This window comes from Geotrypetes seraphini, chromosome 3 (assembly GCF_902459505.1).
Source record: "Geotrypetes seraphini chromosome 3, aGeoSer1.1, whole genome shotgun sequence".
In the NCBI taxonomy this organism is placed as follows: Eukaryota; Metazoa; Chordata; class Amphibia; order Gymnophiona; family Dermophiidae; genus Geotrypetes; species Geotrypetes seraphini.
Genome location: NC_047086.1, coordinates 123,027,057 through 123,052,535, shown reverse-complemented (window position 1 = coordinate 123,052,535; position 25,479 = coordinate 123,027,057). Strand labels below are relative to the sequence as shown.

Here is a 25,479-nt window from a genome sequence, read left to right as displayed (position 1 = left end):
GTGACATGCCCAAGTAACCCAGTGGTATTCATTGCAGGCAGAAGAATGTAGCGATTCCCATCCCTTTTTGCCTGGATGGTTCACATTTACAGTTTCCATAGAAACAATGAGATGCATGTGTCTGCTGTGTCCTGGCAACCACACCATGTCTTTGCTGTTGTCTTCAGGGCCATATTTCTTTTTACAGCTCTGCTAAGGCCTGGCAGTGCCAATTTCAAGATACCAGTAGAAAGAGATCTCTTTTGTTACTGGTACTCTAAAATAGCCTTATGGAATCCGGCTGGGCCTATAGATGGAAACACTGTCATCTGCTGGCAAAGATGGAGAACTTGAGAGAGAAGAGAGATACAAGAAAGAAAAAAAAGGTAAAAAAAAAAAGGAAGGGGGAGGGGGGAGTAGGAAAGTGGTATGCAAGCTAGGTTTTTGAATGTAAGTTGTTCCCTCAGTCCTTAAGTATTCTAATGTTGCTCCAAGAGGACACTGTCACATCTGAAATATTTTCAGAAGCTGACCCTACACATGAAATATTGAAAAGCATTGCTCAGTAAGCTTGGCCTCAGTTTATTAGTCCAAAAAAAACCCACAAGCACATAATAAAAAAATACACCTTACAGTGTAGCAAGAGGGAGACATTATTCCTTACCTGATCATTTTCTTTCCATTAGTCCCAACAGATCAAGTTTCAAAGTTTAAGTTTCAAGTTTATTAAGTATTTTGATTTATCGCCTATTCAAAGTTCAAGGCGATGTACAAGTAAATAAAATTTTTAGTAACATACTTACAATTATTAAATTAAAAAATTAAAAAATAATAATCTTATATATACAAATTACAGTACATTTATAGGGAATTGCTACAAACTATAATGAGACAAAAGGAAAATTATTTAATGGTTACATTCAGTATTAAAATAGTTAATTCAAGGGAAAAACATTAGGAAGGGAGACGAAGACAATTGACCTAGTAATTAAATTAAGAATGCGAAGAATTTAATCATTAAAGGCATCTATAAATAGAAAACTTTTAAGTTCAGACTTAAATTTTGCCAGGTTTTTTTCTTGTCTTAGGTACAGTGGAAGGTTGTTCCAAGATTGAGGGGCTGTTATAGAAAAGATTGTGTTACGCCTTGTGTTAATAACTTTTAGTGAAGGAATTGCTAATAGGTGTTGGTCTTGAGATCTAAGAGATCTAGAGGTAGTATAAGGTATCAAAAGTCTAAATATAAAGGCTGGAGTTTTATGTTCTAAAGCTTTAAAGATGAGTAAACATTGTTTAAATAATATTCGATGTACTACTGGAAGCCAGTGTGCTTTCTTAAGTAGGGGTGAAACATGATCGAATTTTTTGGCTTTATAAATTATTTTAATAGCGGCGTTCTGAACTATTTGTAATCGCTTAAGCTCTTTCTGTGGCAAACCTATAAATAATGCATTACAGTAATCAATTTTAGAGACTACAAGGGAATGAATTAAGATATTCAATGATTTTGCACATAAAAATTTTGATACCGATCGAATCTGGCGAAGTCTATAAAAAGTTGATCTTACCACTTGGCTTATGTGATCATGAAAAGACAATTTATTGTCGAAGGTTACTCCTAGAATCAGATCAATCGAGACACTTGTGGGTTATGCTCATCTACCAGCAGGTGGAGATAGAGAAAATATCAGAGCTCTGCCATATAGACCCCTGTGCAACAGCTTCACTTCCAGTATTCTACATAGCAAAGTAGGAAAACAAATGAACAAAGAGAATAACTTCTGCCTTTGAAAAGGAACAGTAACAAAATACCTGTAGAGAACAGGATAACCAAACTGCAGCCAGCTTTTACCAGTCTGGACCCATAATGGGTGCAAACCAAATCTGATTGGTTCGACATTGCTGCTTCCAAATTTTTCTTGTTTTTTTTTTACCTTGAGCCACCTCCAATAATACTGCTGACTCCGTGGAAATGGCATATGCTACAGTTTCAGTGGGAAGGTAATGCACCAGCTCCTGAAAAATAGAGGCTGCTGTGCACTCAGCCCTGGAAGCTGTCGAGCCCAGCTTTGTATAAGGAGCCCTAAGGCAGGAACTACTGTCTCTGTGCATTAGATTCAACATGAGTTTGAAGTTGGTTGAGTGGTTTGAAGTTGGTTGAATACCTCAGCCACCTCAGAGCTGCCAAAGCGCTCTGTGTGGCCTATCCTGACACTGCAGCTGCATAATTCACAGCCACCGAAGTTGCTCTTTGGCTCCCACATTGGGAGCATCTCTTGCCGATTCTGTGGGGGCAGCCATGCTCAACCAGTAAAGACAAAAGGGATTGCTTACAGCCCAGAGGAATTCCCTTACATTAGATAGGGGACAGAGAGGGAAAGTGCTTGAAGTACCTGTATGTACACTGCTATGAATGTTATTCTAAAAAAACCCAAACAAACAAACCCTACAAAAATGCAGTATACAAGTCCCAATCCCTTTCACAGTCAAGGAGCCAGAACCTAAGGAACATCTCTGTAAATAGTCTTGACTGGGTCCCCAATGCCAGTAAGATTTGATGCCTTCCCAGAATTCGCTGTAGGGTGGGCCTCTGGATTGATCTGTTGGGACTAATGGAAAGAAAATTATCAGGTAAGGACTAATTTTTCCTTCCATACCATCCCACATATCAATCCAGACACATGTGGGATGTAGCTAATCAGTCCTCAAGTTGGGAGGGTCTTGACAACCCCCGCAACCAACACTGAGGTGCCAAAGGACGAATCCTCTCAAGCCGCCACATCGAACTGGTAATGTTTTGAAAACGTATGTAGCGAGGACCTGGTCGCTGATCGACAAATCTTATCAACTGAAACCACCTGGGATTCTGCCCAGGACGTCAACTGCACCCTAGTAGAGTGTGCTTTGATTGACAAGGGCGGAGCACACCCCCCAGGAATAAATACAGCCAAAACAGCTTTTCTTAGCCATCTTTAATATTGTCGGCTTAGATGACTGCTTCCTTTTTATTTTGAATTTTCAGAGGCAGGACAAACAATGGGACTGGAATCCCCAACTGGCTAAAAAATGGACTGAGAGGGGAAGAGGAGGGACCTGGCATCACCAGGTTTGCACCCTAGGCCAAGTTGGCCTTCAAATAATCCCAGGGACTCAACTAAACCTGAGGGACAGGCCAGTCCGCTATCAATCCAGAGCTGCACAGGTTACGTCCATCCACCTGCTAGATAGAAGGAATACTGGAAGCAGTGAAGTAATGAGGGAGGTTGGCACCCAGGGCGGTGGCACCTGGCATCACTCCACTGTGCCATGCTCTTCCCTGCTGCTTGAGTGCCTCCCCGCACCCCTCCCCCACATACCTCTTGAAATTTCACTGGAGCAAGCAATTTCCACCTGCTACTCATGCCAGCTTCAGCTCCCTTCTGATGTCATGTCCTGGTCCAAGTGAGCAGCATTTTCCACCTGCTACTCACGCCAGCCTCAGCTCCCTTCTGATGTCACATCCTGGTCCCGAGACCAGAAAAGTGACATCAGAAGAGAGACAAGGCCAGCGCAAGCAGCAAATGGAAGATGCTGTTCGAGCTGGTGAACATTTAAAGAGGTATAGGGGTGGAGAGGAGGAGAGGCACCAACATCGGTACTCTCCACGAAGATGGTGCCTGCCTCTCCTTACTAAGCTATTGTGGAAGTGAGGCTGCTACACAGGGATCTATATGGTGGAGCTTTGGCTTTTTCTCTATTTCCACCTGATGGTAGATGGGCACAACCCACAAATGTCTGGATTGATTTGTGGGATGCTATGGAAGCAAAATTAAGCTTCTTATCCCTGTGAACAGACACCTACTTTCTTTTATAGAATACTAATGTGGCATGTCAAATATGTGTTCTCTCAAGGTTTCCACAGCTGGCATCATGCTTGCTACAGGTTTCCAGGTCTTGCTGCGAGACTTGGAAACCTGCAACAAGCAGGTCAAATATGTGTCTATTTATTTATTTTAAGGATTTCTATTCCGCACTAATCAGTCAGTTTCTAGGCAGATTACAGCTCTACATACACATGCTCGGAGGATCTCCAGATGTAGCCCTGAGCTCTGGGCCTTACAAAACCCAGACAAACTGCTGGGTTTTGAATATCCATCTGGACACCTGGGCAGTCCTCTAAAAAGACATCTGGTAACCCTATCTATAAATTTATGCACATAAGTGGGAGCCAGGGGTGGCCTGACCATTGGCTCAATAGGGCAGTGCCTGAAAGCTCAAAACGGTAGTGGACCACTCTTCCTTAGCATCCATCTAGTTTTATCATGTTTCATAGGGCCCAGCACCATTTTCAATCTGAGATCCTCTCTTCATGATCGTTCTTCCTGGTTGGAACAGTGCGATTGCTCCCAAAGAAAGAGGCCGTGTCCTCTGAAACGGAGCTCTGTAGAACAGAGTGACTATTCAACACGTCATGGTCAGTGAACTTTGTTATTCCTAATGTCTTCAAGATAATTATTTTTTTCACTGTGTGGATTATAGTGATAACTTACACGGGAATATTACTAGGAGACTGGACTCTCATTTAAGCATATAATTTATATAAGAAAGAGCACATTTTATGAGATTTTTACAAGTGTTGATTCTTCATGTTATTTTTGGTTTAAGAAACACACTTTTAAAGGTCCAAGGATGTTTCGCGCTTATTTGCCCTTTTCAGCATAATATAAAACTAATGACTCTCCGGAGCAGGAAGTTCCTGCAAATGAGTTGTGAATACTGAGGACCTTCACCTATGCACAATTTATTTTTGTTTATAGAAAGTGTTAGTGTGGTCACCTATAACAACATCTCGTCGTGAGCTCAGTTTGAAAGAATAACTTTTTATATATCATAGGGTCCAGTGGCATAGTGAAGAGCGGTTGTGCCCGAAATCCACCCCCCCCCATGCTGGGGTCTCAAATACATTCCTCTTGTAGTTGTCACTGGCAGCAAGCAGGGTCTACTACCTGCTGCTTGTGCTGGCCCTCCGATATCACTTCCTGGTCCCACAAACAGTAAGTGACATAACTGGGAGTGCTGAGGTTTGTTTGTGCATTTTTACGAGACTCCTCCCTTCATCAGGGGATAGAGAGACCACCAGCCCAGCATCCCTTATATGCCACCGATTAGTCTCATGACCATTATTTCTCAGGGCCTAGATAAGAGGCTTGGGAGCCCTGCCTGCACACTGCCCAGACTCAGTTCATGTATACACCCACCTGCATAAATTTGGTGCATAAATTTTTGCACCCTCTTTATAGAATTACCCCTTTTGGGGCAAGTCTATAAGCTAGGTGTTAACATTTATGAAAATACATAATGGGCTTAAATAAGTATATGCATATATAAGAACATAAGCATCGCCTCTGCCGAGTCAGACCATAGGTCCATCGTGCCCAGCAGTCCGCCCCCGTGGCGGCCCCCAGGTCAGTGACCTGTAAGTGATCCTTTACTTAAGGCATTTTATATGCTAGCATACTGCCTAAGCACTATACTGGAAATAACCTGTCTACCTTACTTAGCACTCATCTGCAAGGGGAGGGGCATATACAGGGGTAGATCATGGCACATAGGCAGGGCTCCCAGTTGCATGTGTAACATACAGAATACTGTAAGTTATGTGCATCTGTGTCGCAATTAGGTGCTTGCATTTACTGTGTGTCAACTCTGTGGCTGGCAAGTGGCCTAAATGTTAGGTATGTTGTCGATACTGGATTACACCAGTGCTTTATAATAAACCTAGATAGGGTTACCAGATAGATTTTCCAAAACCAGGTAATTTGTCAGGGTCTTGGAAATCCCCGAGTTCCGGCCGCATCTGGAGGGCCTTCAGCAAACATGTGTGGATGATGTTACATGCATCCGTGCATGCTGGAGGTCCTCCAGACAAAGACCGAAGGTCCGGAAAAGGAGAAAAAGGTTTTTTGAGGCGGGGCTTGAGGCAGAATGGGGCGGGACTGGGGGCAGAACAGGGCAGGATCATGCACCCAGGTTTCTCCATAGTAAAATATAAATAACCCTAAACCTAGACAATGAGGTTCTTTTACAGAATAGGCTCCTACTATGTACCCTCACATTCCAAGGAAGAAGCGTATTCTATAAGTATTTGGGGGATGGAAAACAGATGTAGTGGGTTTGGGGTCAGTTCCTATGCAAGTATGCTAATTTCTACCAGCAATATGTACATAAAACTATTCCTGCCATTGTATAGCAGCTGTTCCAGTGGGCTATTTTGTAAAACAGGTCAAGTACCTAAGTTCTGCCTACCTAGACTCCCTATTATTGCTATTATATCCCAGAATGTTTACTGGTTAAACATATGCATACATATACGTATATAATATATTTAGCTCAAAAGAAAAACCCACAAATTGAGCTTTTTAATGCAGTTCATGCTGAGTGTGCCAGCTCTGCGTTGAATCTGTTTCAGTTGATTGTGTTAAACTGCAACATTAATTCTGACTTGCCATCAGGAAGATTTAACAGATACGCAAGCAAGTGCCAAGAATAAAGCTGTAGCCTTTATAGTTCTGTATGAATAACAACACATTGGCCTACATAAATCACAATAAAACCCTCTGAATACACAAAAAACCTCTATGCTGCATGATGTTACATTTAGTGATAGGGAAATATTAGCTATTCTCCAGAGTGTAGTGCTATGTTCACGGAGCTTACTGCTGTATAACTACTTGCCACCCAGCATAGGCAGAATGATCGTGGCTCAGACGTAGGCCTGGGTGAGTACAGGCCCACCCAGTTTGAACTCATAGAAACATAGAAATAGACGGCAGATAAGGGTCACGGCCCATCAAGTCTGCCCACTCCAGTGATCCTCGCTATCTATCTTTGCGGATAGATCCCACATGTCTATCCCATCTGGCCTTAAAATCCGCCACACTGGTGGCCTCAATAACCCGAAGTGGAAGACTATTCCAGCGATCAACCACCCTTTCAGTGAAGAAGAACTTCCTAGTGTCACTGTGCAGTTTCCCACCCCTGATTTTCCACGAATGCCCCCTTGTTGCCGCGGGACCCTTGAAGAAGAAGATGTCTTCTTCCACCTTGATGCGGCCCGTGAGATATTTGAATGTCTCGATCATATCTCCCCTCTCTCGACGCTCCTCGAGTGAGTAGAGCTGCAAATTCCCCAACCACTCCTCGTACGGGAGCTCCCTGAGTCCCGAGACCATCCTGGTGGCCATCCTCTGGACCGACTCCAGTCTCAGCACATCCTTGCGGTAATGCGGCCTCCAGAATTGCACACAGTACTCCAGGTGCGGTCTCACCATGGATCTATATAGTGGCATAATGACTTCAGGTTTACGGCTGATGAAACTCCTGCGTATGCAACCTATGATTTGCCTTGCTTTGGATGAAGCTTGCTCCACTTGGTTTGCCGACTTCATGTCTTCCCTGACAATCACTCCCAAGTCTCTTTCTGCTACAGTTCTTGTCAGGATCTCGCCATTTAGGGTGTAGATCTTGCATGGATTCTGGCTTCCCAGGTGCATGACTTTGCATTTTTTGGCATTGAAACTGAGTTGCCAGGACCTAGACCAGTGCTCCAGCAGAAGTAAGTCATGCACCATATCGTCTATCATTGCTTTTTTGTCTGTTGTGCTTTTGCTCACTACTCAAGCCCACCCAGCTGCGGCACAGCTGTGATGTGGCTGGCAGGGATCCCAAGCCCCGCCAGCTGAAGATTCCTTTTATTTTATTTATTTATTTTTGTATAACGTTCTCCCAGGAGAGCTCAGAACGGTTTTACATAAATTTATTCAGGTACTCAAGCATTTTTCCCTGTCTGTTCCAGCGGGCTCACAATCTAGCTAATGTACCTGGGGCAATGGGGGATTAAGTGACTTGCCCAGGGTCACAAGGAGCAGCGGGGGTTTTAACCCTGGTATTTCTTCCCATTCCCTCCCCCAGGTGATCAGGGTCTTTAACTCTATTCGCTCAGTCTCTCAGTACCTTTTAAATCCTTCAGTTCTTCGCCAGCAACGAGCAGTGACTCATAACTGCTGCTCATACTGGCCCCAAATTTTCCCTCTGATGTAACTTCCTTTTTACAGGACCAGGAAGTTGCAACAGAGGGTAGACTTGAGGCTGGCATGAGCAGTGTGTATTAGTCTTTGCTTGTTGCTGGCAAAGTGCTAAAAGACTTAAAAGGAACCCTGAGAGGGAGAGTTGGGGGGTGGGGATGGAATTAAAAGACCCCTGTCCCCCAATAACCTGAGGAGAGGGAAAGATGCTGGGCAGGGGATAGGGTTCTTGTGCCTGCCCACTTTGGGCTCAGGCTTGATCAAAATTGGGTGTCTGGCTATGCCTCTGGTTAGACAAAGGAAGCAGATAAAAACCTAGGCCCTAATACTACAGATAATGAACCACACAAATGGTCAAATATCTGGAAATCTTTGGTGCCAAGACTATTTTTTTCCCTCATGCCATTAAATTAGATGCTCAGGCCACTTTGGGGAATAATTGTCTTTGTATTGGGGGAAGTACCCCAGCACATTATTCTATACAATACAAGTGTTTATATACCACAACTACCAATATTTTTTTTAATTCAGTGTGGATTTACATTTTTAGCAGATGGAAAATTCAAAAAAAGTCGATTTCCTAGACCTAAAATCTTTATAGTTAAAATGTCGATTTGTAAGTTGATACATCTATGAAGGAGTAAATCTATAAAGAATTCTATGAACAAGCAAGCAGCAATTAAATTTAATGCATGCTCTTATTGGAGTTCAATGTAGATCAGTTAAGAGAGGGGATTCATGATCTAATTTCCTGCCTATATTAATTTTGCATATTTTAATGCCTCTCAAATTCTGCTGACTGGAAGTCTAGTCCTATATTGGTACTACCCAATGAAATGTCAATAAAACTAGTGCCAGGTGCAGACCGTTAATGTTTCCTCGGAACTTAGAAAGATCTGTGTGAGGAAAAGAATGCGGGGGAGGGGGAATGAAGTTAACTCGGAAGGTGGGAGGGAACAGATGGCATGCATGAGAGAATCTTCTTGAAAACTCCCATTCTCTACAATCAGCGAGGAAACAGATTTTGATACAGTGCTGCATCTTTCAAAACAAACTCTGGAAAGTACTGCTACTGTCTCGTCACTAATCATCTACTATTCATGTCTTACCCTAAATACACAATATAAAAGACTAGCAAACTTTTCCAAGAGAGGATGGCATTGCTTTTTATAGAAAAATGTGTTGATAAATTTATTATTTTTTAAAAATAATAATCACAAAAATTACAGTAGTCCCGTTTATTAAAGATATCGAATGCAGTGGAGCATGGAAAGATAATTTGTTAGAAAGCATGGCACAGGGTTCTTTCTTTGATTGTATATGCATACCGTTCTCATAGCTAATGACTTGCCCAGCTCCAATAGGGACCCTTGAGGTCAGTCTGGATTTCTGATAGTCCTAATCCCAGTGGTCTCAAACTCAAACCCTTTCCAGGGCCACATTTTGGATTTGTAGGTACTTGGAGAGCCTCAGAAAAAAAAATAGTTAATGTCTTATTAAAGAAATGACAAGTTTGAATGAGGTAAAAACTCTTTATAGTTTATAAATCTTTCCTTTTGGCTATGTCTTAATAGTAATATTGTAATGCATAGCTAAAGAGACATATGATCAAGAAACTGTTTTATTTTACTTTTGTAATTATGATAAACATACCAACGGCCTCAAAATAGTACCTGGCGGAGTTTGAGACCACTGCCCTATCCTCATGCATTATGGTGTTGGCAACACTGATTTCCAGTGAGGAACTACACACGACACCTGCATTGGGAATATAAATGCCCACACATCACATAAGAACATAAGAAGTTGCGTCCGCTGAGGCAGACCCTAGGTCCATCCTGCTCAGCGGTCCGCTCCCGCGGTGGCCCATAAGGCCCATTGCCTGAGCAATGGTCTATACCTATCTATACCCCTCAATCCCTTTTTCTTCTAGGAATCTATCCAAACCTTCTTTGAAACCATTTAATGTTTTCTTGTCTACAACAGCCTCTGGAAGCGCGTTCCATGTATCCACCACCCTCTGAGTGAAAAAGAACTTCCTAGCATTTGTTCTAAACTTGTCCCCTTTCAATTTCTCCGAGTGCCCCCTTGTACTTGTGGCGCCCCTTAGTTTGAAAAATCTGCCCCTGTCTACTTTTTCTATGCCCTTCAGGATCTTGAAGGTTTCTATCATGTCTCCTCTAAGTCTTCGTTTCTCCAGGGAGAAAAGTCCCAACTGCTTCAATCTTTCGGTATATGGGAGATTTTCCATTCCCTTTATCAGTCTAGTTGCTCTTCTTTGTACTCCCTCAAGTACCGCCATGTCTTTCTTGAGGTACGGTGACCAGTACTGGACGCAGTACTCCAGATGCGGCCGCACCATTGCACGATACAGCGGCATGATGACTTCTTTCGTCCTGGTTGTAATACCCTTCTTAATGATACCCAACATTCTGTTTGCTTTCCTTGAGGCCGTGGCGCATTGCGCCGATGCCTTCAGTGTTGCATCTACCATCACTCCCAGGTCTCTCTCCAGGTTGCTGACCCCTAGTGGTGTTCCCCCCATTTTGTATGTGAACATCGCGTTCTTTTTCCCCACGTGCATTACCTTGCATTTCCCCACGTTGAAGCTCATCTGCCATTTTTTGGCCCACTTTTCCAGCTGTGTTAGATCCTTTTGAAGATCTTCGCAGTCTTCCCTGGTTTGAGCCCTGCTGTATAGTTTGGTGTCATCTGCAAATTTAATGACCTCACACTTGGTTCCCGCCTCTAGGTCGTTTATGTAGATATTGAACAGGAGCGGTCCCAGCACTGACCCCTGTGGAACTCCGCCTGTGACCCCTTTCCAGTCTGATAGTGGCCCTTTACGCCAACCCTCTGTTTCCTGTTTGCCAACCAGATTTTGATCCATCGGTGGACCTCCCCTTGTACCCCGTGGTTCCATATCTTTTTAAGCAGTCTCTCGTGTGGCACCTTGTTGAAGGCTTTTTGGAAGTCAAGGTAAATGATGTCTATAGATTCCCCTTTATCCATCTGGCTGCTCACCCCCTCAAAGAAGTACAATAAGTTAGTGAGGCATGACCTACCCTTACAGAAGCCGTGTTGACTCGGTTTTAGCTGCCCATTTTTTTCGATGTGCTCACAGATGCTGTCTTTAATTAGTGCCTCCATCATCTTTCCCGGGACTGAGGTCAGGCTCACCGGCCTGTAGTTTCCCGGGTCTCCTCTTGCGCCCTTCTTGAAGATGGGCATGACATTTGCTAATTTCCAATCCTCCGGGATCTCTCCGGTTTTTAAGGATAGGTTGCATATCTGTCGAAATGGCTCCGCTATTTCGTTTTTTAGCTCCTTGAGTACCCTTGGATGAATGCCGTCCGGACCTGGCGATTTGTCGCTCTTTAGTCTGTCAATCTGCTTGAGTACATCCTCTTGGCTTACTTCTAAATCGACCAGCTTATCGTCTTGGTCTCCTATAACGATCTCCTCGGGTTCCGGAATGTTGGTTATATTTTCCATCGTGAAGACTGACGTGAAGAACTCATTTAACCTGTCAGCTATCTCTTTCTCTCCTTTTACTACTCCCTTTCTGTCACCATCGTCCAATGGTCCCACTTCTTCTCTCGTCGGTTGCTTCCCCTTGACGTATTTGAAGAACACACCTAGAGGAGATTTGGATATAAACTCACAGAATATCAGCATACACTCAAATCTATACAGAACCATTCACTACCACCGTAAATGTGTTGTGGAAGTGAATGGCTCTGTATAACTGCGTATGCTGATTTTCTGTGAACATCTGCCATTTCTATCATGGGGGTAATTAACTGGACCGCTAAGAGCGTTACTGGATATTCAGAAGTTAAAAAAAAAATTATTAAAACTACATTATTTTTAGAAGCATTTTAATAAAGTTGAAACATTGAATGCTAGTTTTAAGATGAACTATACTGTGAAAATCTATTTAAGATGCGATTATTATCTGTAACCCAAGATGTTTGTAAAAGTCTTGTTTGTTATATTCTGTGCATGTTCTTATTGTAATGCCACCTAGATATAGGCAGTTGATACATTTTTTAAATAAATAAATATTAATGCCCCTCATGGATCTGGTAAATTGGAAACTTTGCTCTTGTAATGAACTCAGTTCACTGATGTTTATGGTTTTAAAAAAGTCTGGTAGTCCATATTGAATAAAAATAATTATGTATGTTTTAAAAACTGTACTTAAAAGTCCATTGTATCCTTGAGAAACAATTAAACTCCTTCATTCTGGGTTGTAATATTGGCCCCTGTTTGAAACCAAGTATTATTGGCTTTATTACAGCACTCTTGAGTCTCATTATCACCCACCTGCTGTCAACAATATTTGGAATTCAACAGAGGAGGCACACCAAGCAGGCCCCAAATTTAACTTCAGGTCAAACGAAGGGCATTAGAAAGTGATGGACTGCCCTATCAACCATTCAGGATGCTCTGGTGAGTGGGTTACGTTGATCACAAGGCAGCCATCATTTAGAAGCAACCTAAGCGTCTCCTTAATCTGACCATGTACTGTTTCTCTTCCCACCCTGCACCTGTACTATTACTAAGTGAAGATTCCATCAGAATCCCAAGAATTCTATAAAGGTTGCCCACATTTGCATGCCAAAACTGGGCATGATCCTGAGATGTGCATGCAACTTAACTGATTAATGAGGCAGCTAACAGCAATAAGTGTGTGCTAACAATCAATTACTGACATGAATTGGCACCAATGAAGATTTTTTTTTTCAAGATGGTGCCAGGTTAGGCTGCGAGTTCTGGTGCCTACTGCCTTTTTCTGTTTTTACTGCTTTATTTGATTTATTTTCTGTTATTCTTGCATTCTTTTATTTATTTATTTTATTCTAGGTTATTTTATTCTCTTTAATTTTGTCCGATTCATTCTTCATATTAATTAATTTCTTTTAAGAAAACATTTGTGTTTGGTTGGCAGAATTCTACAATTTTACTCGCCTGCTGTGTGGTGGCCTGCTTTGGTGCTTTCATATACGCCTGGTGTGGCTGAGCACTTCTGATTGCTGCCGCTTCCTCCTTGCTGCTGGCCGCTCATCAAGTGCTCAACTCCGAGCAATGTCCTTTGCGATGGCGATGTCAACTTGGGCCTGAAGCCTCTCCTGGGTCATTTCACCCCCTGCCTGCCTGTTTGGCAGCCCTGTGCAATGAGAAAGGTGACAGTGAGAGATTGGGGCGAGGACAGAGGATCACTGTGCTTCTTTCTGACCATGACACTGGGCCCTGTCCTGTGCGTTGGACGGAGTCTGTTTCGGTGGCAATCCATTGGCTTCAGTGCCAGGGAATCAGATGCTGAGATTTCGAGCAGACCTTGTCTCGGATGGTTCAGAGTGGAGGAAGATGTTCGAAAAAGGGTTTGGGGTTGTTCTCCTTGGCAAACTTGTACTCCTGTCTTCGGGACCTGTCTTTGGTCCCTGCCTTCAGTTAGTCTTGTTTGATTTTTTTTTTTTTTTGTATTATTCGAGATTATGAATTGTTTTGGTTTTTTCCTTTATTTTTCACCTTTGTGTTTTAAATTTATTTTAATTTTATTATTTGATCTAGAAGACTGTGAATGTATCCTTGCAACCTGTTCTGGGCTCCTGGGGAGGACGGGGCTATAAAAGTGAATAAATAAATAAATTTGTGAGAGCATCTGGCTGCATATTATTTTAGAACACTGGGCACCCAAATCCAATACAGCGCAACCCATAAGAGGGCATGGCAATGGGCAGATCGGGGCATTCTGAAAATTTGTGTACACTGTTATAGAATGTATGCCCAAATTAAGAGCCAGGAATTACACCTGGTTTCAGCAGGCGTAACTTCTGACACCCACATCTGGATACAGGAATTGGCAATATAGACTAAGATCATATGAATTGCCATATTGGGACAGACCAAAGGTCCATCAATTCCAGTATCCTATTTCCAATTGTGGCCAATTCATGTCACAAATAACTGGCATGATCCCAAAAGGATAAAATATATTTTATGCCACTTCGTCAAGAAATAAGCAGTGGATTTTTCAAGTCCATTTTAATAAATGCTTATGGACTTTTCTTTTAGGAAATTATCCAAACCTTTTTTTAAATCCTGCTAGGCTAATCGCTTTTACCACATTCTCTAGTAACAAATTCAAGAGTTTAATTAACACGTTGAGTGAAGAAATATTTTCTTTGTTCTGTTTTAAATTTACTATTTAGTAGCTTCATTGCATGCTCCCTAGTCCTACTATTTTTGGAAAGAGTAAACAAGCAATTCACATCTACCCGTTCCACTCCTCAGTATTTTATAGACCTCTATCATATCTCCCTTGAGCATCTCTTCTCCAAGCTGAAGAGCCCTAGTCATCCCATTCCTTTTATCATTTTCATTGCCCTTCTCTGTACCTTTTCTAATTCGGCTATATCTATTTTGGGATGTGGTGTCCAGAATTGCACACAATATCCAAGATGCAGTCACATCACGACACAATAGAAAAGCATTATAACATTCTCATCTTTGTTTTTCATTCCTTTCCTTATAATTCCTAACATTCTATTTGCACACTGAGCTGAGATTTTCAATGTATCATCATCAACGAAGACACTTTGGATCCTTTTCCTGGGCAGTGACTTCTAATGTGGAGCAATAAGTGCTAATCTGTAAAGGGTGCTCAGCCTGGAGTAGTCATTTACTGAATCTGGCCCGATATGCGCATAGGACTACATTCAGTAAAGATGATGCCGAAAAATGGCACCAAAATAATCCACATAGAGCACTATGCTATAAACGGCACTCCGAGTTATGTGCCATTTATAGAATAGCTCATGCAGCCAATTTCTGTGCCAAACTTTGGATGCAAGGATTTACACCTCCTGTAAATCCTATTGTGTAAGTTACGTGCGGATACCCTGTCTTCAGTAACACCCCTGAACTTCCCATGCCACTCCCATTGCTATACCACCTTTTCAGTTGAGCACTTTTATAGAATTTTTATGGCAAGAAGTATGCGCAAATCCAAACTGTTGCCAATTAAAGCCAATAAAATTGATGTCACCCAATTACTGTTGATAAACTGGCTCATTAGCCAACTTAATTGCATGCACACCTCAGGATAGTGTGCAGTTTTGCAATTCTATAAATTTGCAAGCCATTTATAGAAGATAGTGCACACTTTTCTTTAAAAATGTGTGCACTCTTTTCTGATAGCACACACAAGTGCAATGGTTCTCGCTAGTGCTGTCTGATTTGCGATTCAAATCGATTTGCTGATGCTTTTTTGGTGAATACTTAGGAGTATTTTTCGATTACTAACTTTCTTTCATATCTAATATTTCAGCTCCAGTTAAGGCCTATCTTGCAAAACTTCATCAGTTCTAGGTTCTCCATCCTTATTTGGATATACAATCACAGAAATTCATGCTTTCATTACTTTTCGTTCAGACTATCTTAGTGTTGTCTATGCAGGCTCGACTACATCTGAGGTCAAGAGACTATAAGCAGTTCAAAATACAGCAATTTGTCCTTTTTCATTTGCAAAGAAATATGATCATGTGACTCCTTTATTATAGAAACACCACTGACTTCCTGCCCAATTTAGAATCTAATATAAAATTCTCACTCTTATATACAACATCCCTCAGAAGCGTTTTCAATTACCAAGAAACTTGAGCAAATACATCAATGGCTTGTTACTAATAGACTTGCTCTTAATATTACCAAATCAAATGTTATGCTTTTTTCCGTGGAAAGAAGGACTAAAACTTGACTATCCCATTACTCATTCAGATGTTACTCTTCAGGCAGTTACTACTATAAAAATTTTAGGGGTCATATTCGATCAGAGACTGTCTTATCATGACCATATTAGCAGCATAGTAAAATCAACATTTTTTAGATTACGGCAAATTCGTGCAATTTCAAAATGATTATAACCCAAATCTTTAAACATACTAATCCACTCATTGATCATCTCTAAAATTGATTACTGTAATTCCCTATTTAAGGGTATTGCTGAAAAAGAGATTAGGTGTTTACAATTAATTCAAAATGCTTCTATTAAAATCATTATGAAAGCAAAAAAATTTAATCATGTTTCACCACTTCTTAAAACATCTCATTGGTTCCCAGTATCATCACATAAAATAATTTACAAAATCTATTTATTATCACTTAAGGCTCAGCTCTATAAGTCCCCAGCTTTCATCGATAGGATTTTAATTCCGTACACCTCTACTAGAATACTCCAGTCCAATGACCAACATCTTCTAACCGTTCCCTCACTTAAAACTATTAATATGTGAAGACAATACATCTTTTCGGTCATTGCCCCCCAATTGTGGAATTCCCTGCCAATCTATTTGAGAGAGGAAAGAAATATTGTTAGATTTAAAAGTCAGTTGAAATGCTTTCTTTTTAAAGACGCTTTTGACTACTAGACATTATAAAATCCTGCTAAATATCCAACTATCTTTTCTATTAAGAAGAAAAAAAATACCCTCCTCTTGTGGTTTTCCTTGAATGTCTTATCTGCTTTCGATTATTGTACTTCCATTCCTTATCCCGTACTGGTCCTGTCTGTCCTGTAAGTCATGTATTTGCTGTATGATTTTTTGTTTCCCTGTATACTGTCATAAATTGTTTTTAGAATTGTGCATCGCCTTGAATACATGATTGGGCGATTAATCAAATGTTAAATAAACTTGAAACTTGAACATCCTTTATATTCTTCAATATCAACATTCTTCAAAATTCTTCAATATCGGTTTTCCTTGGTCCTCTTTTTTATGTTCCAATTCATTTTCTTCAGTCATTAAGGGGCTCAGTTTCAAAAAAGGAAAATATCCAAAAAGTGGTATTAAGAGGCAGATGGACGTTTTTTCTTGCAAACCCTTCTTTTTCACTATTTTCAAAACCTGTTTTCCAGACAGATATCTATGCTATTGATCAGTAGTTCATCTAAATCTCAAGGGTACAATATGGACATCTGGGGCTAGACCTGTTTTAATAATAAGCCCTTCATTTCATCTTGCAAGATCAGGAAATACCCAAACTTTTGAGTCTAAGACAAAGAATTGAAATGTCTAAAATAAAGTTTCACTATATTGGTTGTCTCAGTATTTTACAGATAAGACTCGCTATATATATCATTTATTCAAATGTATGGACCTTCAGACCACCATAAGGGTACATACCCCTGACCATAAATCTCTTTGTCGGTCCACCTTTTATTAATTTTTTCTTTTGTTTTTATTTTTTCATTATTAATCTTATTTTAATTTAAATATTTTAAAACTAATGTAACACCACTTAGCTCTGGCTTATAGTGATGCTATCCATTCTTCACCTCTCCCGACATGCATGTTTCACAAGAGGAAACTTTCTTCAGGGTCGAGGGAAACTGTAACACAACAACACACTATCTTAATATCTCACCATTACACTGGCAACCTAAAACAACTGGAAAGCCTCATTTCATTAATATTAAGATCTTAGTTGCTGTTTGTAAAGATGATTCTTCTCCCAAGGGAAATACTAAAGGCAATACAGACCCTTCCCTCCTTTGCTTAGCTCCTATTCCTCTCTGGGCAATATCCGCTGAGCACAAGTCTGAAACCACACCGCTAGTTCTACAGGGCTCAACGAGGCCCCTTCCACACTGCTGGCTGATGCCCATGTGTCAGCTCCGGCTGAGGAAGCAGAGATCAATGGAGTCACAGCAGGAATTCCAAAATGCTCAAGTGTTGCCTGCTTCATTGCTGGAGTAGAAATGAAACATAAGAATTGCCACTGCTGGGTCAGACCAGTGGTCCATCATGCCCAGCAGTCCGCTCACGCAGCGGTCCTCTGGTCAAAGACCAGCTTCCCTAACTGACACTAGCCCTACCAGCGTACGTCCTTGTTCAGCAGGAACTTGTCTAACTTAGTCTTGAATCCCTGGAGGGTGTGTTCCCCTATGACAGACTCCGGAAGAGCGTTCTAGTTTTCTACCACCCTCTGGGAGAGGCCAAAGGCTCTGATTTGCCCAGGTTGTTTAAGGCCCCTCCTTTGGGAGGGTCCTTAGGCATCTGAGCCAATCAGAGCCTTAGGTCCCTACCCAGATGCACCGGTAAGGGGTCTAAGGCTCTGACTGGCCCAAGTTGTTTAAGGCCCCTCCTATGGGAGGGGCCTTAGGTGTCTGGGCCAATCAGAAACTGAGGTACCGCCCCAGTGCACCCCAGGATGCACCGGGGAGAGAAAGGCCTGCCATTTTGAAGAGGCAGGCCTGCTGGCCAGAGGGAGTAGGCACCTCTCCAGCCAACCTTGGTAAGGGGGAGGGGATCATCAGAGGCACATGGTATCATGGGGGGTTGCATGGTAGCAGAAGGGAGTGAATATCCCCAGCAGCACAAAAGCCTTTCACGTACTGCATGTTGACTTTTGCATCTACTCCCCCCTTTTCTGTAACCTGCCTTTGTCTCCCTGTAATTAATGACCAATCTCAAACTTAGTCTCTGTGAAATTTCAACAACTTTCCCCGTCGTGCACTCCTCCCTAAGACCTGTCATGTCCCCGCTTTTGTATAATGTCTATATTGTGAATGTCCTGATGAGCTTCGGGGAGGATGGGCTAAAAATCAAAATAAATAAATAAATAAAACTAGTGCACCTCAGCAAAAGTTTTCTGTCCAGCCATAGGTGCCAGCTCCATGCATGCTTTGAACATTGCCAATATTCAGCGAAAGCCTTCATGTTGTCTTCTGATGGGTTTAGCGCCCCCAATCAATCTGACAAATTGGTTTCTACATATCCAGCTATCAAAACCTTCTGAAAACCCAATCCAATGTTCTCTGCCCATTCTTTTCTATAGTGCTTTGTGTAAGCTAACATCCCTCAGTAAGTACATGGAGTAGAAAAATGGCCATGATTGTTTTGAACTCTGCATGTAGATATGATTGTAATGAAACAGAACAAAGCTAAGGCATTCCTTCTTCTAAAATAAATCTCTCTTAACATACATTAGTCACGACAAGTCTCCTTCTGAAAAGCACATCTTGTATAGTATATAGCAGCATACAGATTTTCACAAAGACCCATTTTTAAAGAAATGTTCGTTCCCAACCTCTATCTTTAAGGAATTAGATGCAAAAAGACAGAAACCTCAGCTTGAAGCTGGTTGAACCAAGTTTGCTCTAAAGTAAACCCACCTAAAATGTCAAAGTACTTATCAACATCAAACTCCCTAATTTTGTGCATTCCGACTAATGTTGCTAAGTATCAAATGAAGTTTTTAGTGGGCATTTGGACAATTTGTAAACACCTTTTGCTCCTGTGGATTTATGACTACTGAGCTAAAGATTTCAATTTCACTAGAAGTTCCCTGGCTCCATTTTAGAATAGATAGACTGGTGCTAGCCAATTTCTTGTTAAAAAAAAAAAAAGTTTACTGTATTAATGATTATATCAGATTGTAATAATATGCAGAAATCATTTAAGGGGTGGGGAAGGGATATAATGTTAGGTTTCTTAAAAAAAAAAAAAATCTGACAAGCTTATTATTACTACTATTACTATAAGGCTTCATTATAAAGAAAGAACACTAGAATATGGAGAAGCTCTATTGGCGTCACTCCATTGATTTCTATAACTGAACATATTTCACTCCTTCATTGATTTATATAGTTGAATATATTTTTAATGCAAGAGATTTCTCCAAATATTACTTTTAGAATGAACTGGAGTTTTGTCATATTTGCAGAGCTATTCAGATTTAAACTGATAGCTGCCAAAGGAGGTGTCATGCAGGCTTTCATCAAGTTCGAGCACGCCGCACATCCCGATTCCACCCTCTGCCCCGATTCACTGGGCGACCTCGGCCCTGGGAACGGCTCGCCATGTGCTTCTGGATCCAACCTAAAACGCGGGCGTTTGCCTCAATCCGCGTTTTCATAGTGAAATAATAAGACACGGACGAGAATCTCGATCTTTGAATTCCAGCCTGGGCAATTATCTGTGGCCACAGCTAAAATATAAATTAAGAGAATAATTCAGAGAGCTAAAAAGCATGTGAACTCGCGTCCAGCGCGGTGAACGGGGCCCATTTCAGACGGCAGCTTTCACGGAAAGTTCCAGATCCATCACAACCCAATGGAGAAAAAACTTACCTGCGCGCCTTGGCATTCTGTCAGCTCAGCGCGCTCTCCCGCTTTCCAGTCCTCCTCTCCCTGGCTTGTCTTGTCTCGCGCTCAAGTCCTTTTTTGGCATCTGAATTTTTTTTTTTTTTAAGGGACATTTGGTTGCGTCAGGACAGTTGCCTGGAGACAACCGAGCTATTCCAATGAGCGCTTTTCAGCCCCGGCTTGCTCGCTCCCTCTCATTCATACAGCTTCTTCTTAACCACCCACCAAGCAATAACCGTGAAGAGACCTGCATTGGAATAGTGGCCGCGCTGGGTCCTAAAGCCTCCCGGCTTCTGCTTTCTGTGGTGCAACTGGATATTCAGAGGGAAGATGGGGAGGTGGGACCACTGATAAGGGGAGGGGGGGGGGACAAGCCAAGTATGGCTGTTTGCTAAAGCAAGACTCTTCTTCCCCCGTGCAGTATCTCGAGAAACAAGAAGACACCGGTTTTCTGGCACGCCCCTCCCCGGCATGGCAGGTAAATCACAGGCCACTGCTGCTGAATTTCTTACAGCGAGGGGATACAATGAAGGCAGTGTTCGTTCACAATCGTAAGCGTTTAAAGAAGCTTTGTGGTGCTCAATGACTGTATGCACAAATGAGGCTTCAGGTTGTCGGAATGGTTTGTTCTGTGATTTGAGGTCGTTTCCCAGGCCACTAGACAAGTGCGGGAAGAACACAATTGCCTGGTTTCAGGATATCTGATTTTATTTATTAAAAAAAAAAAAGTATATATGGCTTACAAAAACTAAGCAGTTCACAATCGACATACATAATTATTTAAAAACAATACATCTTGAGGGACATAATAAAAACAAACGTCTAATAATAACAACAGCTTATATACCGCAATACGTGAAGTTCTATGCGGTTTACAAAGATTAAGCAAAGGTACAAATTGATTGACTTTAAGAGGGGAGGAAGAAAGAGGGTTAATAGGACAGGAAATCCATTTTTGAGGAGAGAGTGATCAATAGAACAAGTTAATCGCTATAGAGGGGAGAGAGAAGAGAGGATCAGTTGTCTAGATCAGTGATTCCCAACCCTGTCCTGGAGGACCACCAGGCCAGTCGGGTTTTCAGGCTAGCCCTAATGAATATGCATGAGAGAGATTTGCATATAATGGAAGTGAGAGGCATGCAAATTTGCTCATGCATATTCATTAAGGCTAGCCTGAAAACCCGATTGGCCTGTTGGTCCTCCAGGACAGGGTTGGGAACCACTGGTCTAGATACTTTAGGAACAGGTGTGTTTTCAGACGTTTCCTAAATTCCTCATAAGTAGTGGGTGAAAGCAATTGTAGGTCTTTACCCCATGATGCTGCTTGGTGCGAGAGAAGATGTTCATGGTGTTTTTTCAGTTTACAACCTCTCACTAAGGCCCCTTTTGGCCTAGGCCAGACATGGATAACACTGGTCCTAGAGGGCTGGAATCCAATCGGGTTTTCAGGATTTCCCCAATGAATATGCATTGAAAGCAGTGCTTGCAAATAGATCTCATGCATATTCATTGAGGAAAACCTGATTGAATTCCGGCCCTCAAGGACTGGAATTGCCCATGTTTGGCCTAGGCCAGGAGTGTCAAAAGTCCCTCCTCGAGGGCTGTAATCCAGTCAGGTTTTAAGGATTTCCCCAATGAATATGCATGAGATCTATTTGCATGCACTGCTTTCATTGTATGCTAATAGATCGCATGCATATTCATTGGGGAAATCCTGAAAATCCAACCGAATTGCGGCCCTCGAGGAGGGACTTTGACATCTCTGGCCTAGGCCCTAAACGCTGAAAATAGAAGCAGGGAAAATGTCCATTCTTAAAAAAAAAAAAACGTCCAAAATGAGGTTTTTTTTAAAAAAGAATGGCCTACCTCTACGTTCAGCTGTTTAAACGCCTAGACCACCACTACGTCTACACTTACAACCAACCAAAAAAAAGTCTAAGTCCCAAATGCCCAAAACCAGACCTTTTAGGCAAAGGAGGGGCCAGTCTTTCGCCTAAAAGCTGGATTCTGTAACCGGTGTCTGTCAAAAAGAACACTGGTTACAGAATCCACCCCCTCCCCCAGCAACTATCATGGCAGGAGAGATTGCTCATCTCCCCTATCACGATGGCGATCCCCCCAAATTGCGGCGCTTCGGGGTAAGGATCACAGCAGGAGAGATGAGGCATCTCCCCTACCGCAATCCTCCCCCCAAAGTGCCACAGTTTGGGGGGGATCGCCATCGTTGCAGGAGAGATGTCCAATCTCTCCTGCCGTGATCCACCCCTCCCCCATCGAACCGATCCAGGCAGAAGGGAACCCAACCCGTCCTGCCCCAACGAACCCCCATCTCCCAGATGCGATCTGGGCAGGAGGGAGCCCAACCCCTCCTACCCCAATGAACCCCCCCCCGATGCAATCTGGGCAGGAGGAAGCCCAGCCCCTCCTGCCCTGATGAACCCCCCCCCCCGATGTGATCCGGGCAGGAGGGAGCCCAAACGATTCTGCCCACGACCGCCCCCCCGAACCCCTGATCAGCCCCCCGAACCCCATGACACCTCCCTCACCCAGCGACACCCCCCCATCTCCGACACCCCTCTTACCTAAAATCCATTGGATGGACGAGACCCAAGCTCGTCCACCCGGCAGGCCCACCATCCGCTGAATGGCGGGCCTTAGGGCCTGATTGGCTAGGCGCCTAAGGCCCTGCCCACAGGAGGGGCCTTAGGCACCTGGGCCAACCGGAATTGGCCCAGTTGCCTTAGGCCCCTCCTGTGGGTGGGGCCTTAGGCACATGGGGCCAACCTTGGCTGCTCTGCTAGAGATGTGTGGATTGCATGATGTGGAATTTCTTCTTTTTATCCCCTAGCTTTTTAATATATACTTCTTATTGACAGCTACAGGGATTGTCAACCACAAATTAGAAATGGTACAGAGAAGGTCAATGAAAATGATAAAAAGGCTGGGACAATTTTCCTATGAGGAAAGGAATTAGAAACTAGGACTCTTTAGTTGGAGAATAGATGGCTGAGGGAAGATATGATGGATGTCTATAAAATAATGAGTAGAGTAGAATGAATATTGCAAAAACTCTTTATTGGTCAAAAGCACAAGTAAAAACCATCAATCCAAAGAATACAAGAAAGACCAAATTTTTCAATAGTAGAATGAGTATACATGACTTGTTTGTTTATTCTTTCCAATAATACTAGGTCTAGAGGGCACACAATGAAGCTACTAAGTAATAAATTTAAAACGAATTGGAGAAAATATTTTTTTACTTCACCTGTACTTAAACTCTTGAATTCGTTGATAGAGAATGTAGTAAAAGCAGTTATCTTAGCAGGGTTTAAAAAAGGTTTAACTCATTTCCTAAAAGTCCATAAGCTATTGTTAAGATGGATTTGGGAAAATCCACTGCTTATTTTTAGGATAAGCAACTAAAATTTACAATATCCAATTATTCAAGGAAAAAAAGAAAACATCTCTCAAAACAATTTCATAATCATTCATTCTTACAAAATTCTTTTTAAGCCCACATTATGGGGAAACATGTTACAAATTCTAAACAAACAAATTTAAAGGAAAAGATTAAGGATAAGAATTCTCCGTTCGTCCCAACGAACCTTGAATCATTCCTTACTAATAGGGATTCTAATTTCTCCTCTTACTGATGAAACAAAATCAAAAAACATACTCAATGTCTTGTAACTTAACTATACATTTACAAGGAAATTTCAGGTAAAAAGATGCCTCTAGAGCCAAAACTCTAATTTTTAACTTCAAAAATTATTTTCTTCTAAGTTGAGTTGCTCTAGAGCAGGGGTGCCCAACGCGTCGATCGCGATCGACCAGTAGCTCAGGAAGGCAACTCGAGTCGATCGCACTCGTGTTGCCGTCCTGATCTACGGGCCGATCAGCCTTCCTCTCCAGTGTTCTCCCTAGGGCCTTTTAGCTGGGCGGTCCGCCCAGCTGTCATCTGCCGCTGCTGAACATTAAAAAAAACCCCAAAAAAACCGGCTTGGAGATTTCAGCCCCTAGCGAACTTATGCTCCGGGCTCTAACGTGTGCGTGCAGGCTTCTCTTCTCTTCCCTCCGAAACCGGAAGTTATGCCCGGGGAGGGGGAGGGGGGGAGAAGGGAAGCCTGCACGCACATGTTGAGAGCCCTGAAGCAAGCGTTCGCTACGGGCTAAGGCGGGAGACATGTTAGTGAAGCATTTCCTCTTCTTGCTGCCGGGTCCTGCCTACTTTCTGTTTCCGCGAAGGCAGGACCCGGCAGCATTTCCCCCAACAGTTCCTCGTGATGCTGGTCGGCCGAAGCAGGGAGAGGTTGGGGCGTCGTCGGCTTTTGGGCGTGTTATTGGCGTCGGCTTTCGGGCCTGTTATTGGTGGCGGTTTGGGTCCTGGTCCCCGATGGCAGTTTGGGTCCCCGATGGCAGTGGCAGTGTCTTGGGGGAGGGCAGGGAGAAAGAAAGAAAGAAAAAGGGCAGGCAGGGAGACAGAAGGAAAGAAGAGAAACAGAAAAAAAGGAAAGGGAGGCAGAGAGAAAGAAAGGGCAGGGAGAGAGGAAGGAAAAGTTGGGGGAGGGAATGAGGTGTGGAGGAGAGGAAGCATACAGGCTGAAAGAAGGGAAGAAAGACTGGATGCACAGTCAGAAGAAGAAAGTGCAACCAGAGACTCATGAAATCACCAGACAAGGTAGGAAAAATGATTTTATTTTAAATTTAGTGATCAAAATGTGTCTGAATTTATATCTGCTGTCTATATTTTACACTAAGGTCCCCTTTTACTAAACCGCAATAGAGTTTTTTTAGCGCAGGGAGCCTATGAGCGTCGAGAGCAGCGCTGGGCATTCAGCGCAGCTCCCTGCGCTCTAAAAACTGCTATCGTGGTTTAGTAAAAAGGGAGGGGGGTATATTTGTCTATTTTTGTATGGTTGTTACTGAGGTGATAGTGCAGAGTCATCTGCTTTGACCTCTTTGAAAAACCCTGGAATAGGAATGATAATTAACATTTTCTATGCGTACAGTGTGCGTTGTGTTTTTTTTAAATTTTATTGTTGGTAGATCATTTTGACTTGGTCATTTTAAAAGTAGCTCGCAAGCCCAAAAAGTGTGGGCACCCCTGCTCTAGAGACATCCGGAAAAATCTTAACTAAATCTCCACAAAATTTCGTTAACCTATTTTTAAAGTAAAGTTTCATTAGTAACATCTTATCTATTTCACTCATGCATGTTATCACCAGGGTGGACTGACTCTGAATCACATCCTGAGTATCTTCCAAAAACTCAGTCAAATTTACT

The 25,479-nt window shown here is 42.4% G+C and overlaps 2 protein-coding genes and 1 long non-coding RNA gene across 3 annotated transcripts in view; 2 read left to right on the top strand and 1 right to left on the bottom strand.

The window, feature by feature from the left end:
- FAM167A (family with sequence similarity 167 member A) overlaps positions 1-20,686 on the bottom strand; it is a 58,727-nt gene extending 38,041 nt beyond the window's left edge. Inside the window, exon 1 of the mRNA XM_033937779.1 lies at positions 20,182-20,686. The gene's annotated coding sequence lies outside the window, so the exon portion shown is untranslated. The remainder of the gene's footprint in view (positions 1-20,181) is intronic.
- Positions 240-12,474, top strand: LOC117357345. The gene is made up of 3 exons (XR_004538786.1): positions 240-365; positions 4,292-4,432; positions 12,346-12,474. It is a non-coding gene; the product is annotated as an uncharacterized LOC117357345 (long non-coding RNA).
- Positions 20,636-25,479, top strand: part of BLK (BLK proto-oncogene, Src family tyrosine kinase) — a 162,411-nt gene continuing 157,567 nt past the window's right edge. Inside the window, exon 1 of the mRNA XM_033937778.1 lies at positions 20,636-20,674. The gene's annotated coding sequence lies outside the window, so the exon portion shown is untranslated. The remainder of the gene's footprint in view (positions 20,675-25,479) is intronic.